General features: G+C 47.5%; 1 non-coding gene across 1 annotated transcript; it reads right to left on the bottom strand.

Annotated features, from left to right (window-relative positions):
* Positions 1-10451: 10451 nt before the first annotated feature.
* Positions 10452-10567, bottom strand: LOC113456156. Its single transcript, XR_003377018.1, has one exon. It is a non-coding gene; the product is annotated as a U5 spliceosomal RNA (small nuclear RNA).
* Positions 10568-13327: the final 2760 nt, after the last annotated feature.

Raw genomic sequence — 13327 nt, 5'->3', positions numbered from 1 at the left:
AAATAAATATTAAAAAAAAAAAAGAAGAGAGTTTGAGGCCAACCTGGGCTACAGACCCTGTCAAAAACAAGGAGAGGCGGCAGGTGAAACGGGTCATCAGGTAAGGGCACTTGCCACCAAACCTGATGACCCTGTGACCAGCCCGGTAGAAGGAGAGAACTGATTCTTGCAAGTTGTCCTCTGACCTCCACAGGCACACTATAACGTGTACAGTCACATATAACCAACCAACCAAACGTGGCTTACGTGGGGGGGAGGGAATCCGCAACTCAGGTGGGAAGGAATTCTATCCTTGACCTGACTTCCCTGGAGCTCTCTGGAGCTAAAGGAGCCTCTGGTCCCACCCTGGCAGCCTGGTAGCCAAGCACTTATGGAACGGGGCTGTGACAAGAGGGATTTGCTGCCACCTTGTGGAATCAATGAACACTACAGCCAACGGGACAGGCGTGCCGTTTTAAACACCAGTAGCGGTCAAGATGTGCTTCGTTTGCCCCCTGCAAGAGAGGCGCAGAGACAACCTCTATGGACTTACAATACAAATAACTCACAAGTATCAAAAGACTGTCTTGGGTGTATAGCAGCAGCCTGCTGTAGAAAGAGAAGCCACAGAATTGCTGAAGTACTGGATTGAGGAATAGAAAAGCCAGGGAGTAGCAAAGAAAGGCTGGCGGTGTGGAAGTGAACCAGGAAGTCCCCGGACAGTCAGGAGGATGTCATTTGCTTCGTGGGGTGTGGCACTTAGATAATCAATGGAAAGCGTATAAACGAAACAACTGTTAGATTCCCCCAGCAGATGCTACGACTGCCAGACTCCCCCAGCGGATGCTCTTCACATGGTCTGATGTGGCCTGGAATCTTCTGAGAGAGGAAAGGGGCCTCAGTGAAGACTCATGTCCCAAAGATAATCATGATATCTGTAATTCCTTCTTTTTATTTTGCATTAACATTTTTATTACATTTGTTTATTTATTATGGAGGAAAATGTGTATGCACATCATGGTTTACATGTGAGGGTCACAGGACAACTTATGGAAGTCTGGTCTCTCAAGGACTGAATTCAGCCAGATTTAAAAGCAGGTGCTTCCTCACCTGGGCAAACACGGTAGAGCTGATTCTGGTGCAGGCGTGGGCTAGAGGGCGCAGAGGGCATGCTAGCAGAACTGGCCTTGCCCCTTGCTGCTTACTGCACAGCATGAGCTAGCTGGGGCGGTGCTGGACAGCTCACCCTGCTGGTGAAGGAGAGCTGTCGGTCTGAACAACCCAGCAGCTACCCAGGTCCAGAAATAGGACTTTGAGTTGGCCCACCCCAACATCCACCCCATCTGTGATCTGCCGGAGCTCGTGAAGGGACTGGTCCCGCAGTTCCTAAGCTGCGGGACCTCCATGACACAGGACGACAGGATAGCCAAGAGGAGTCCCGGTGAGGGCCCAGTATTGGTAGAACAGCAGAAACCAGAGGCCTCAAATCAGACTCGTTTTAATGAACACTTGTAAGTAATGACATGTGAACTAAAGGGTTTAGTGTGTGGCTCAGTATGTCACACTGCAGCTTCTACAACGAGATTTTTCTTTCCTTCCTTCCTCCTTTCTTTTCCTTTAAATTTTGTTTTGTTTGATCTTGGGGGAGGTTACAAGGGCAGAGGGCAGATGTGAAGGGGTGCAGAGATGAGTGAGATCAAGGTTCATGAGTGAAATCCACAAAGAATCAATAAAAAGTGCCAGGCGGTGGTGGTGCACACCTTTAATCCTAAAACTCGGGTGGCAGAGGCAGGTGGATCTCTGGGAGTTCGAGACCAGCCTGGTCTACAAGAGCTAGTTCCAGGACAGGCTGCAAAGCTACAGAGAAACCCTGTCTCAAAATACCAGAAAAAAAAAAGAATCAATAAAAAGCTAAATGGGAGGGGGGAAGCAAGTGCTTTAACCAGATGAAAAACCCAAGACCAGGGAAGTAAAGAGTGATCGGGGCTTGACCGCCAGAGTCCTTGTTCTAGCAGGCCACTGACTTGTTCTGTGTTTCCAGAAGGGTTATTGGGGGGTGGAATAGAAACGAACTAACATGGAGTTGTTTTGGTTTTGTCTATTATAAGTTTTGAGTTAAATATAATTACATCATTTGCCACTTCTCTTTCCTCAACCTTTCCCATATGTGCCCTTGCTCTTTCTCAAATTTGTGGCCACTTTTTCTTTGTGTGTGTGTGTGTGTGTGTGTGTGTGTTCCTGAACATATAAATATAACCTACTCAGTCTGCATAATGTTACTTGTGTGCTGTTTGTTTTAAGAATGAGGAGATCCTGGGCTGTCACACACACACCTCCTGTCCAAAGGAGAGTTAAATATTCATAAAATGAGCAGGGAGCCTCCCGTGACCTCACCACCGCAGATCAGAACAGATGCTTTATGACCGTCATTCAAGGTCTCCTCACCAGAGGCGGGGGTAGTTAAGAGTATGGGCTAAGGTTTATAATCCTGGCTCTGTCAATGTCCAGCTGAGCAACCTGGCAGACACACCCTCATCTCCATCCCACTTTCCTCCTTCATGGGTTGCTGGAGGCGTGAACAAGAAACCCCCAGGGCTGAGCACACTGTCATTATTATTAACGAGGCAGACTGAGGCTAACGTTCTATTTCCATCACCGAGTCCAGCTATCTAAAAACAAGGCCTGGCTTCTCCTGGCCTGCTTCAGGGTGAGAAGGCTGGGCCTTTCTGCAGGCTGTGCCTTCGGTCTGTAATAACCACCACCTTGGTCTGGGGAGATCTTTCCCCATCCTCTCCAGCTAGAGCCACTACCGCGCTCTACGCTTTCCACTGTGCCTTGATTAGCTCTCTCGTACCGAACCCTCGCCCCTGAAACACCATAGCACAACGGGCTTGGCGATCTTAGGGTTCAATTTCCCAAGGACCGAGGGACTTTAGGATCGGACTGAGGTTGTGCTAAATGCTCAGTGAAAACTTGTGGAACAGCAGGAAATGTGGGGGAGAGAAGGGACAGACCAAAAGCAGTCGATCCGGGCGGTGGTGGCACATGCATTTAATCCCAGCACTCGGGAGGCAGAGATCTCTGTGAGTTCGAGGCCAGTCTGATCTGCAGAGAGAGAGTTCCAGGACAGGCTCCAAAGCTACGCAGTGGAGAATTCCTGTGGGGGAGGGGGGAGAGAAAGAAAGACAGCAATAAAACTGGAGATGAAGCCAAGAGTGGTTGAGGCTGTACATGCCTTTAGTCTCAGCATTTGGGAGGATAGGTAGAGGGGTCTCTGTGAGTTTAAGAGCAGGGGCAGTCTGTTCTGCATAGTGAATTGTAGGCCATCCAGGATTACACAGTGAGATCCTGTCTCTCAAAACAAAACAAAAGATAAACCTGAGCTGAAATGATAATGGACCTCTGTAATTTCAATCCTAGGCTACATAGCAAGACCTCATCCCCCCCCCAAAAGTACTAGTACTAGTAGTAGTAGTAATAATAATAATAGGGCTCAGTGGCTGAGTGCTCGCTACGTAATCCTGAGGACCAGAGTACAGACCCAGCACACAGGTAACATCCCACATACCTGCGTGTACACATGAACAGAGGCATAGACACACAGAAATAAATATCTAAAAGTAAAAATAAACAAATAAGCTTGCTCCTAAAGGTGCAGTGCAGGTAGAACAGGCACTGAGCAGGCATGAAGCACTGGGTTCCAGCCCCAGCTACCTTCCAACTTCTTTTGGAGCCTGTCCTGGAACTAGCTCTGTAGACCAGCCTGGTCTCGAACTTAAGGGAAATGAACAAAGAGCCTGGGGAAGCTGGCGTATAAGACTCTTCCCCGCCCCCCCTCCCCCCCAGCTCCCTTTCATTCCTCCAGGGCAGGAAAACAGACTCTGAGAATCTCAGTGCAGCTCCAGACTTGACCTTTGCCCCACTGAGTAGTTCCTTAACCAGTGGCGATCATAACCAGACTTAAACAGCTGCTTTGTGAAGAGATCAAATGAGGACCCTACTAGAAAATTCTTGGCACCTGGTTTAATGTAGGCACTCAATAAACATTCTGTGTCGTGATGGTCGCTGTTGGGTGAGTCTAAGGACTCCAGTTGGGATACAGCTCAGGGAAAGGGCTTGCCTGGCTGGCATGCAAGAGGCCCTGGGTAAAACAGAAAAAGCTATTTCAGACATGACAAAGGACCGCACCCTGCTACTGCTCCCCAAGCTCTTGTGCTTGAATCCGGCCCAGCAGTCACACAATGCTTTCTCCTGGCCTCCCTTCTTCCTGCAAGACACACAATAAAGGCCCTGATTGCCTGATTAGAGGAAGCGGATATACAATTAATTTTAATTTAGACCTAAAACCCTCCTCCTACTTTCAAAAAGAACTGCACACCTATTCCAATTCACACACTGAACAAACATGGGATTTTCCAGTGGGTTGTGTAGCCTTTGAAGTGACCAGACCAGACTATTGATTTATTTCCAACTAACCTCTTTCTTTGAACCCAGAAGGGTCAAGGTTAATTATATAATAAAACTCACTGTGCCCAGCTGCCCTTCTGAGGGTGCAGGGAGCCCCCACTCCCTTTCTGAGCCAGCAGAGGTGGATCAGATTTCTGAATCCTTCCCCCCCTCAATTCATTCCCTTCATCAGGACCCATTAAGAAGAAGAAGAAAAAAATCTGACCTCTCATTTCCTCCGAGAGATAAATTTTAATTTGCTGAAAACCAACAAAGGGATGTGAGCCATGTGTCCACACTATCCCCTGCAGCTGGAAAATCTTGTCGGGCACCCCTGGCCTAGAGCTGGCAGAGGTAGTTGGGGTACAGACCTCTGAGTCAGGAGTCTTTACCACCTGTGAAGCGGGACGCTGTCCCCCAAAGGGACCCTGCTGGCGTTGCTACCACGGCCCAGGCTGCACTAAGGTTGACATGATGATGATGATGGGCTGCTCACGCACATGCTCGGTCTTCCGTAACCTCTGAGATGGGCAGCGTGACCATGCCTGCTTTCCCTGTGGAGAGCAGTGGCACCAGTAGCAAGTGTCACAGGCAGGAACTACAAAGGTTTTGCCTTGCTTGGTTTCTGTATCTTCCTGCTTGTGAAGTCGTCTTCTGGGACTAGGGAACTAGTGTATGAAAATGCAGACAGATCTAACTTCATTTACCAGAACCCACACAAAAAAATTAAAGCTGCCCATGGTTGGCACATGCTCATAACCCCAGTACTGAAGATATGGAAACTGATGGATGGTCCCTACAGCTCTCTTGCCAGTCAACCCAGCCTGTCTGGTGAATTTCAAACAAATGAGTGTGTGTGTGTGTGTGTGTGTTTGTGTGTGTATGAATAAACAGATGGTGAAATAAATGCTGGGCATAGTGGTGCGCACCTTTAATCCCAGCATTTTGGAGGCAGAGGCAGACAGATCTCTGTGAGTTCAAGGGCAGACGATCTACATAGCAAATTCCAGGTCACCCAATAATAAGACCATCTCATAAACAAATAATTACATACATAAAAAAATACATGAGCCTAGGGCTGGAGAGATGGCACAGAAGTTAAGAACACTGATTGCTCTTCCAGAGGTCCTGAGTTTTTTCTTTAGCCACAAAACCACATGGTGGCTCAAGACTGTCTGTAATGAAATCTGGTGCCCTCTTCTGGCCTGCTGGTTTCATGCAGGGCAGGCAGAACTCTATATACACAATAAATAAATAAAATTTTTGATGGCACTTTTTTATTTTTTTGATACAGGGTTTCTCTGTGTAGCTTTGGAGCCTTTCCTGGAACTCACTCTGTAGACAAGGCTGACCTCGAACTCACAGAGATTCGCCTGCCTCCCGAGTGCTGGGATTAAAGTGTGCACCACCACCTCCCAGCAGCACTTCCTTTCTTAAAAATTAATTTATTATATCTGTAGCATTCTGTCTGCATGTATCTCTGCAGGCCAGAAGAGGGCACCAGATCTCATTACAGATGGTTGTGAGCCACCATGTGGTTCTGGGAATCGAACTCAGGACCTCTGGAAGAACAGCCAGTTCTTTTAACCTCTGAGCCATCTCTCCAGCCTGTCATGGACCAGCCCCAACATAAATCATTTTTCATACCAGCGTGGAAGTGTGGGCATATTAAAAACACAATTCACATGACAGTTTCGGGAGGGAGTTTCAGTGATCATTCAAATCCTGAAATCACCCCCATTTATTTTTCAAACAGCTTTTATATCAACATAACAGGAAGGGGAATGTAACAAAAACTTCATTAGCATTCTGTTTCCTAGGTAGCAGGGAATGACTTAAGTCATGTCCATTTTGTCATGGAGACTGAAAACACTTCTTCCCCAGGTGACCTCATAGTTACAATACAAGGAGCAGAACAACATTAGCATATCCTGACCACTTGCAGGACGTCGCCCGGTTTGCTTTACTATCCAAGGAGCTAGGTGAGCACCTCCTATGTAGGAAAGTGCGGGATGCACCAGTTAGTCTGACAGCTACTCCGACCACCAGACAAATGTGGGAAATGGGCTGCATTCTCTGGCTCCCACACCAGCCCAAGAACAAGTTTAAAGTAATTAATAAAATAAAAAAAAAATCTAAAAGGCTGTTGAGGTGGCTCAGAGTGTAGAAGCACTGTCTACCTAAATTCAACCCCTAGAACCCATAAGGAAGGAGAGAACTACATTGGAAAGCCGTCCTTTCTTCTCCAGTGTGTGCCCCTAGGAACAGGCATACTCTCATGCACACAAGCCATAATGGTGATGGTAACGAACTAAATTAATTTTTTTCCCCAAATGGATAGCGCTTGAGGAACAATACCCTCAGGAAGTTAAGGCCTGCGAGGCCAAAAGGAGCCAACCTAGCGTCTGCCTGGCGCTGTCGAGGTCCTGACCGTGCCTAGCCAATAAGGAACATCCAAGTGGTGTTTTCTGAGTGCTTTAGAACCAGTGCTGTCAGAGGTCCTGATCATGTCTAGCCAATGAGGGACGAGCATGAGACAGCGACTGTCAGTGGATCAGAAAGGCTGGATGCTGGGAGGGTTTCTAAGATTTTCCCCGTTGTTAAACGAGTCTGCTGTAAGCCTTCTACCTGACTCCCAGTGTCGGAGACGTTGACACTGTGGCTTCTCACCCCTTCCCCCGAGGAAGACGTTAGGGCCCAGCAACAGATAGGGTTTGAGGCTGACCCTTGGCCCCTACATGCATGCACACAGGCGCGTGCACACCTTTACATACACAATTTGTCCTTTTTTCCCCCCATATACTCCCACCCTCAAGCGAGAGAACTTGGTTAAACTGTTATATTTCACACCTGTGATGTTTTCCCGAATGCCCACGTGTTGAAGGACAGGGTACTGGGAAGTAAGAGGCCTTAGGAGGCGGAACCTAGAGGAAGGAAGTTGTATCTCAGGGGCAGATCCCGAGAAGACTTCCGGTTTCTGGGTTTCTGTCGGTCCTCCGCCTTACGAGGCCTGTGCAGTGCCCTTCCGCTGTCCTTGCCCTTGTCGGATCCGAGTTCACCAGTGACCCAGTGACCTTGGAGCCCTGAGCCAGAAGCAGCCCTCCCACTGCTGACTACCAATCAAGTTCTTTTTCTTCCTGTCATTTAAAAGCAAAAGATTCATAAGCTGGCCAACCTGGAACACCTGGTAACGCAGACCCAGAAAAGCCGCCATGGGGGAGAGAGCTGCTAAGGACAGACAGCTGCAGCTAGCTGGATGGAAAGGTAAACATGTTTCTCTCCTCGCTGTCCAGCCCCGAGAAGAACCCCGAGCCTCCCCGTGGGGCTGGAATGTGACTGGCTAGGCCCACCTGGGGACCACCCTCCCTCCCGAAGCCCCAAATCTGGGGAGACTTCCCACTGCATAGCACTGGATCTAAGCGGAAATGCTGTCTCTGAGAACCACTAAATTTTCAGTGGCCTGAATCACTGAAGGTCCTACTGTGGCCAACGTGACAGGCCCAGGGAAGGGATACGGACTCTTAAGATGACCCCAGATTGTTCACTCCACTCTGAGTCAGCCAGGCTGTCCTGCCACAGACATACTGTGCTGTCTGTCTATGGCCTCCCTGACACCCTTGGGAAACTGTGGGCCAGGCACAAGAAGTCCAGACACATGGAAGCTACCAATGGTGCCTTTGAGGATGAATAAGGAGACCCTTCTCTGAACAGGGGAAGAAAACTTGGCATCCCGGCAGAGGGCACAGTGAAGTAAAGAACAGTTTTCATGGCAAAAAAAAAAAAAAACAAAAAAACAAAAACAAAAAAACAAACAAAAAAAAACCTTTCTTAGAAGAACTAAAGACTGTCACGTGAAAACTCCAGAGGCTGAGGCAGGAGGATGAATCAAGTCAGACTTAATACATAGTAAAACTGTATCTCAAAAGAAATGAAAGTCTAAAGCCATTCGTCAACAAGTTGCTTTATGTACTCATAAACTCCCTGCATATTGCTTAGGGCTCTAAGCACCCACGTGGTACACAGGCATATATGCAGGCAAAACACTCAGATACATACAAATCTAAAAAAAATGCTGAAGAGTTAATAACACGTGGCTTTGATATAATAATTTTACCCTTTTTTCCCCGTTTGTTTTGCTGGGCTCAATAGCACATACCTTTAATCCTAATGCTTGGGTGGCAGAGGCAGGGGGATGTCTGTGAGTGTGAGGCCAGCATAGTCTACAGAGAGAGTTCCAGGACAGCCAGAACACAGAGCAACCCTGTCTCAAAAAACCAACCCCCCCCCAAAAGAAAAAAAGTTCTTATCACCTTACTATCTCTCCAGTCACATAGCTTTCAAAGGCCTCGAGGCCTTTGAAAGCTATGTGACTACCATTGCTAGTGGCGCTAGTGACAGGTCCTCAGCTCCTGTCTGGTGGGTTCTGCCTGTGCTTACTCTAGCAATGGACTGTGGGAGTTTTCAGATGGAGTATGTCTCTGTGGACTATCTTTGAAGAGCAGAGCCTGGTGATTCTTTACTGTTAACTTGCCATAACCCTTTATATCCTGTCTTCTGCATCCGATGGGGTCCTTGTTAGTGATCCAAAGTCGAATGAAAGCTCTCCCTCCTTTTCCAGCTGGTCACATCTGTACTCCCCTCCACTCCACAACAGCCCTGCTTTGCTTGTTTTTCCAGGACACTGGTGTTCAAATGGTACTAGGTCTGTCATTTTGCAGAGTGAGCCCAACTGACCACGGTCAGATGTTTGGGCATAAACAGCCCTGAAGCCGTGCCACATCCTGCTTGATGGGCCGGATGTGGAGTATATACTGGCGGCAGCTTGTCTTAAGTTAGAGACCCAGGATCGCCAGACAAAGGCTGGTTTTCCAACCTGGAAAAGCTACCAGCCTGAAGGGGAGAAGAGATGGAGCAGGAATTAGCTCCTTTCAATAGGAGTTAGTGTGAGCCACAGGGACTCTGATGCAAAGCTTGGGAGGGAGTCTACCCATTCTGAATTGAGATGCACCTGCTAGTCCTTGTTGGGACATTCTGGGTTTGCCTCAAGGTCTGACCCCCACACCTCTGTTTCCACAAGACCCTATGCCCCTTGGGCAGAGTCTGCTTCCACTGCCCTTCGCTTGCCTGGCTTCCCCAGGTCCATTGCTGTAGTGTTCCAGGGGCCAGGCTAATGTTCAACACAGCAAGTTTTCCATGGGCAGCGAATATAACTCAGTGGTCAAGCACTTGCCTGCTGGTGTGCCTGAGGCTGTAGTCAAGCAAGCTACACGTGCCCGGTAGTTCCTGGGTATGCATGTGAGGTTATGCAGGCAAGTGCATGTGTGTATAAGTAATTGCATGTTATTTATGGGAATGTATGTATGCAAGTGTACATGTGGCGTGTGACTATGTAAGCATGCATGAGTACACATTACTGTGTGCCTGTTTTTATGAATGTGCATGAGCACGTGACAGCATATGTAGCCTGTCGATCTTGGCTTGGCTTTGCAGTATGGCTTTGTCCCTGCTGCTTCTTTCATCCCCACAGGAAGCCTGTCTGAGTCAGGTCCCATAGGATGGACAGCCTTGTAGTAGCTAAAGGCAGGGGCGGTTCTTATAGACTGTGCACTTTGGTTCTGTCTCTCTTATCTCTACTCTCTGGAGCGCAGGGCCTTAACATGAAATGTCAGAGCCTGGGGGACAGGGGTTAAAAGATTATCTGACTCACCCGACAAACGGGAGCCCTGAAGCTAGCAGAGAACAACATCTCCCGTCTCTTTTTCCTGTTGCCACAATAACCCTGACTCTTGCCAACCACAAAGTCTGCTAAGTTGGCTACTCTGGGACCTTGTTAATGGGTTGTTGACTCATATCTGTAATAACACCCAGCTCTAGAAACTAGAGCTAAAGTCTCTAAGCATGGTTTGTAGAACTAATTATAATAAAAGTGACACATAAGAAGCATCCTATGGGCAGCGTTTGTACACCCAGTACGACAAAAGATCAATAGAATCACGAGAACGTTCTTACGTTTGACAGCATTGTGTAGCCTTGCTAAGACAAGGCCTCAAAAAATTAGTTTAAGACTCAGAGTTGTTCCTCTCCACGGAAATCTTTAGTAAAAGGCGAAAGATTTATACGATCTGAAGAGAAACCAGAGTATGCTTCGGTCTGGTGTCACTCACAGCTCGGGCAACAGCAACTCCTAGTTGAGTGATGGTGTCTTTTTGGCGCAAAAATATTGTAGCTAAAAAGGGACCATTATTTTTGTTTTATAAATCAAAGCTGACTTTCACAAAGATATTCTTAGAACGATACGTTAATTTTTCGTTTTGTTTTTGTCTTGTGCGCAGGGTTCCATGGGTATGCAAATTTATGGCGGGCCCCGCCCTGTGGACGAGGGTGGAAGCGGCACTTGACGCAGTGCCGGGCCTGGCCGCCAGAGGGCGACGCCGAGAACTGGCTAAGAGCGGATCTGCACTTAGTCCAGGACTCAGGTTTTACGGTTTGTGTTTCTGTGCGTCTATGTTGTACTAACTTTAAAGGCTGGTTTTTTTTTTTTAAGTTTTAGTTTTAGTTTTTTAGTTCTGTGGATTGGACTTAAAACCTCACACATGTCAAGCAAGCGCTCTGCCAACCAGCTACATTCCCAGCCCTAATGACTGCAATAGACTCCAACAAGAAAAGAGCTATCATCTGTGGGGGCGCTAAATTCAGGATGCGGGTTCCTCGCTTTACTGAGAGTGAGGGGTGGGTATAAACAAGGTACCGTTTTTCTGCTTCTTACACTCACAGTGGGCATCTAAGTTGTTTACGGTTGTAGTGGATGTTAGCTGTGCATTCAGCCCTTCACTTGCGAATATTCTGCTTTCTTATCTGTTATTTGAGAATCTCTGACGAAGCTTGCTTTAAAATTGGAGTTTGCAGCCAGGGGTAGTGGTGTGTGGGGAGGCAGAGGCAGACGGATCCCTGTGAGTTCAAGGACAGCCTGGAGTGAGCCGCCATCTCGATTTAAAAAAAAAAAAAAGCAAAATATATAAATAAATAATATAATTGCAGCTTACACGCTGGTTCCGGTTTTCTGCAGGCCTTGCCACCGCTGTGGTAAGGTCTTGTGGGTCTCTGACCCTGAACTTTAGTGCAGTGGCTCCCGGGATTGGCCCACCCTGACTCTGTCATGAATGGAAACCAGCTCTTTTCATGTATTTGGAGACGGTCTTGCTATGTGACTCAGGGTGGCCTCAGACTCCATCCTTTCGTCTCACTCTCTCAAATGCTGGGATCACAGGCATGCACCCCGACACCCTGCTCTGGCCACCTCTCCTTTACGGGGAAAGCCTCGCTCGCAATGGGCTGAGTCAGCAGTTCTCTCCTCTGGGTGGAAGGTGTTGGAGCTCTCGGTTTGGAATAGCTGTGACGGAAAAGAGAAGCACACATTACTGACAGCCACTGTTCCCGTGTGACAGTTGGGCCCTTGAAACATTAGCGCACCTGGGAAATGAATGTTGTGAGATACGTCTTGCTCTATCTCGTGCACACTCAGGTCCTGCATTATTTTTTAAAAATCTGTTTTTGTTGTTTTACTTTTTCTTTTGTTTTTTGTTTGTTGTTTTGTTTGTTTTTGAGACAGGGTTTCTCTCTATGTAGCCTTTGCTGTCCTGGAACTCACTCTGTGAACCAAGCTAGTGTTGAATTTACAGAGATCTGCCTGTCTCTGCCTGTGGTTACACCACCACTGGGGTTTATGTGCATGTATACCACGTGTGTGCAGAGCCTAAAAGTGGGTGTCAGATCTATTGGAACTGCAGGGAGAGACTATTGTGAGCCACCACGTGGGTGCCAGGAACCGAATCCAGGTCCTCTGTAAATGTTCTCAGTAAATGCATTGAGCTGTCTCGCCAGCCTCAGCTCCCGGACTTCTTATTTATTTTATTATTTTAATTAATTACATCTAAATAGATGATTACTATGTCGATCAGGGTTTACTCATCCATGTTTTTGGTTTAGTTTTATACTTGAGAAATTGGCTTGGAATGTTGGGTTTTTCTCTACGGGAAAGAGGAGACGGGGGTCAAGTTCCTCTCTCCTGAAGTTAGGTCTGAGGAGCAGTAGAATATGACATTGAGGCACAAGATTTATTCTGAGCCGAAGACCTTTGTGTGGGGAAAAACCTGGCTGTACAGTGATGGGGCACACCTTTAATCCCAGCACTCAGGAAACAGGCAGGCAAATCTCTGTGAGTTTGAGGCCAGCCTGGTCTACAGAGTGAGTGCCAGGACAGGCTCCAAAGCTACAGAGAAACCCTTTCTCGAAAAACAAAACAAAACAACAGACAAATCTAATTGTAAAGTGAACTCTTCTCCCTAGAGTGGTCCCTTAGCCAGATGGCTGACCTGCCTTGCTGGATTAAACCAGGAAGGAGAGACGAGGGCAGAGCTCTACCCAATGTGGACTTCATTCTTTAGAGCCGTACAGCCTGGCTCCAGTCCGCTGCTCCCGCTCTGTCTTCGGCAGTGCACAAACACGTGATCATCTATTCAGTGGCCACTTTTCTGTGGGGTGTTGTTATTTTATTTTATTTTAGATTTTTATTTATTTATTATGTACACAACATGCCTCCATGTATACCTGCAGGCCAGAAGAGGGCGCCAAATCTCATTACAGATGGTTGTGAGCCATCATGTGGTTGCTGGGAATTGAACTCAGGTCCTCTGGAAGAACAGTCGATGCTCTTAACCACCGAGCCGTCTCTCCAGCCCCTGTGGGGTGTTTTTGTATGTAAAATTTATATACTTTCACTTATTAATCTTTTTATAAAAAAGATTTGCACCTTTAGGTGCAGGAGTGTTTTGCCTGCAAGTATGTGTGTGTAGCCTTGTGTGCCTGGAGCTTTGGGTGTCAGAAGAAGGTGTTGGATTCTTTG

This window comes from Microtus ochrogaster, chromosome 5 (assembly GCF_000317375.1).
Source record: "Microtus ochrogaster isolate Prairie Vole_2 chromosome 5, MicOch1.0, whole genome shotgun sequence".
Classification (NCBI taxonomy): domain Eukaryota; kingdom Metazoa; phylum Chordata; class Mammalia; order Rodentia; family Cricetidae; genus Microtus; species Microtus ochrogaster.
Note: the sequence above shows the minus strand (reverse complement) of the source record. Positions and strands in the feature narration are given on the sequence as shown.